Source organism: Notolabrus celidotus, unplaced genomic scaffold (assembly GCF_009762535.1).
Source record: "Notolabrus celidotus isolate fNotCel1 unplaced genomic scaffold, fNotCel1.pri scaffold_310_arrow_ctg1, whole genome shotgun sequence".
Taxonomy (NCBI): Eukaryota; Metazoa; Chordata; class Actinopteri; order Labriformes; family Labridae; genus Notolabrus; species Notolabrus celidotus.
This window is the reverse complement of record NW_023260144.1, coordinates 35,465-39,646: the sequence shown is the minus strand read 5'-3', so window position 1 is coordinate 39,646 and position 4,182 is coordinate 35,465.

The following is a 4,182-nucleotide window of genomic DNA, read 5'->3' as shown; positions in this document are numbered from 1 at the left end:
ACAAATAAACAACAAAGGAAAATAGATAGGAAATAAGTAAACACAAGCTGTTAAGACAATAAAAAGGTAAAAAATAAAAGTCTAAGATAAAAAAAGCAAAATAAATAAAACAAAAGAATGTTAAAGGTGACATATCATGCAGAATGGACTTTTTAATGGTTCTCTACCTGAAATCTGTGTCCCTGTCTACAAACCCCCTGAAAAGTCAAAGACTCCATTCTGCCCCTGTTCTGATTTCTCCACCTTTCTGTAAATGTGTGCTGAAACCAGCCGTTTCAGTTTTCAGTGTTTTTCATACGTCACAACGCCATCCGGTCTGTAACAGGAAGTCAGAGCTCGGAGCTTGTTCAGCCCATAGACTGTATAAAATACAACTCAACCCCTCCTCCGTTTTTCATTCCCTGCACACATGTGTGCTAACAAGGAGCTTAGGAGGGAGGCATGCTAGTTGTAGGCTGTCTTAATAAACACAAAGGTCGCTTTGACTCCCCACGTCTGCAGATTTGAAGATCTAGTGGATGATTTTTAGTTTTCATGGATAAGTGCTAACGCTAGTTAGCATAGCTACATAGCTACATGTTCATAGCTGTAGCTGTAGCTGTGTACCAAGACACACGTCGACATACTGATAAATAAAACAACAAGAAACACTAAATCTGTGACCAATCCTTCAGAAAGGTCCTGCTGCCTTTCTGGCAGAGGTCGGTTTGACTCCCCACGTCTGCAGATTTGAAGATCTAGTGGATGATTTTTATTTATCATGGATAAGTCCTAGCGCTAGTTAGCATAGCCACATAGCTACATGTTGGTAGCTGTGTACCAAGACACACGTCGACATGCTGATAAATAAAACAACAAGAAACACTAAATCTGTGACCAATGGTTCAGAAAGGTCCTGCTGCAGGCGCCTCTCCGTCAGGATCAGATTCTGGATCAGATTCAGAGGGTTAAAGTAACGCGGGTCTGTGAGCAGCCGTGTATATTCAGCCAACATGTAAACATTAGATCAACGTGCTGGAGAGCCGAGGCCACACCCACTTCCTGAGGGGGCGTGGTCAGAGAGAAAACAGACTGTTCTGAGGAGGACTGAAGAAGAGGGTTTTTCAGGCAGACCAAAATCTGATTTCAAAGTGTTTTTATGAGCAATAAACTTTAAAGACATGTTTTGGGGACCTCTTAGACCAATATATGTTGATGAAAGAAGCGTGATATGTCACCTTTAAGATGCATTTTAAGTGACAATAAAATTATAAATTATATGAAGTTATAAAAAAGCCAAAAGATGGGTCTTTAATTTACTTTCAAAAGTCTCAAAATTCCCAAATTATGTAAAAATGATCAAAATTAGGGTTGTGGGAAGTTGACTGACACCTGGGAACATCAAGAAGGAGCTCAAAAATCAGGGACTCCAGAAAGGTCTATGGTTAGTAACTTTAATGGGACAGGAAGAGTTAAAGTGAGAGACAGGCAGAGAGAGGAGAGAGAGGGAAAGACAGGATCCCAGTGTGTCAGTCTAAGCCTATAGCAGGATAACTAAGACCTGGTCCAAGCCTGATCCAGCTCTAACTATAAGCTTTATCAAAAAGGAAAGTTTGAAGCCTACTCTTAAAAGTGGAGAGGGTGTCTGCCTCCCGGACCCTGACTAGTAGATGATTCCAAAGGAGAGGGGCCTGATAACTGAAGGTTTTACCTCCCATACTACTTTTAGAGAGGGTTCATGTGGCCCTATGGGCTGTTTCAGACAGAGGTTGGAGAAATATGAACATATTCTGAATACGGTGAACGGCTTTTAAAGCACAAGTATAGATTCTGGGGCCTGTGTTCACGTGACATCACATAACATCAACATATGATTATGGCGAACATGACAACTGGTTGACAAGGTGTCAGTCTAGCAGGCTCTCCAGGGCCTCTGGTGCTTATCTTTAGCTCCCCAGCTGTCAGATGAGGCCTGATGGACCCCTGGGGACCAGCGGCTGTGATCCAGCATCAGCTTAAAGTGCAGAATCCTCACGCTGCATGAGAAACCTGAAACAGACTAAAGAGAGCAAAGGCTAGCTGAAGGGTCAAGGTGGTTGGTCATCAGTCTTAAAATTCATGGCGGCCTTTGTTGCATTATTGGAAAGTGTCTCCATTTCATTTTCTGCTCCAGTGGCTTTGTTTACTGACTTAATGTCTTGTGTCTGCACTTGCAAATGAATAGTTTGGAGGCTCGGCTTGCTGAGCTTGTTAGAGGTAATCTGTGCCCTGAAGACAAATCAAACAGCTCCTGATTCTCAAACGTCCTCCAGCTCCTTTTGTTTTTCTCTCCGTGAAACGCTTGTTGCCTTTATCGTGTTGTGTTTCTGAGTTTTTGTGACTGCAGTCAGTTCCCCCAGGTAACACTGGAAGCAGCGGGGTTCTGTTGCCTTCAGCCTCTTAGAAGAGCAGCTCACCTGCGAGCTTCTTCAAAGTTTAGTGCTGCCTCCAGATCAATGCTCAAAATCCCAAACTTTCCTGAAGGCAGCAGAGATCACTCAGATAACCGCTGCATTTAATTCTTATTATATAATAATCCTACATTTATCACCGCCTCAATGATACCTGTCTGACATCACTTCATATTCCACACATCCATCCATCAGCAGTCCACACAAACATCCATCAGTCTCTCCATCCCTCCATCTCCCCTCTCATTTTTTTAATCTACTCTCCTCTAAACCAACCATCTGTTATCTACGCATTCATCCATAACCCTGACTGCCTCTGGAGCAGCAGTGTATTTATCCTCACCTTTCTCACCCTCTAATTATCCACACAGCGCGGGCCCAGAGCACCAGAGCCGTTTGTTAGCTGGAAAGCAGAGACAGAATTAGACTGAATGGGAGACGGTGCTTCCTGGTTTGTTGTCTGGCTCTCAGGAGGTCGATGTAAACAGTGGGTATGACTTCAGAGTATAGTAATTTAGTCAGGTTCAAAAGCAGTTTTTAAAACGCTTCATGTGTTAATACACAGCAGGAACCCTACGGGTACCTACAGACACCTACGGTGGCCCTGAAGGCCAATAGTGATATATATTTATATATATATATATATATATTTCAGAAGAGCAAAATATATCTCACAAAACACAAATACATTTCAGAAACACAAATACATTTCACAGAACAAAAATACATTTCACAAATATATTTCACAAAATACACATACATTTCCCAAAACACAAATACATTTCACAATTCACAAACATATTTCATAGAACAAAAATATATTTCACAGAACGAACATACATTTCAAAAACAAATACATTTTAAAAAACACAAATCCATTTCAAAAAACAAATCCATTTCAAAAAACACAAATCCATTTCACAAATATATTTCACAAAATACACATACATTTCCCAAAACACAAATACATGTCACAATACACAAACATATTTCATAGAACAAAAATATTTTTCACAGAACACATACATTTCTAAAAAAATATATATTTTACAAAACAAAAATACATTTCACATAATGAAAATACATTTAAAAAACAAATACATTTTAAAAAACACAAATACATTTCAAAAAACAAATACATTTCAAAAACACAAAAACATTTCAGAGAACACATACATTTCTAAAAAAAATACATTTCACAGAACAAAAATATATTTCACATATATATTTCACAAAATACACATACATTTCCAAAAACGCAAATACATTTCACAATACACAAACATATTTCATAGAACAAATTTTTTTTTCACAGAACACATACATTTCTAAAAAAAAAATACATTTCACAGAACAAAAATATATTTCACAGAACACATACATTTCTAAAAAAAAAAATATTTTACAAAACAAAAATACATTTCACATAACGAAAATACATTTAAAAAACAAATACATTTTAAAAAACACAAATACATTTCAAAAAACACATACATTTCAGAGAACACATACATTTCAGAGAACACATACATTTCAGAGAACACATACATTTCTAAAAAAAATACATTTCACAGAACAAAAATATATTTCACATATATATTTCACAAAATACACATATTTCCCAAAACACAAATACATTTCACAATACACAAACATATTTCATAGAACAAAAATTTATTTCACAGAACACATACATTTCTAAAAAATATATATATTTTACAAAACAAAAATACATTTCAAAAAACACAAATAC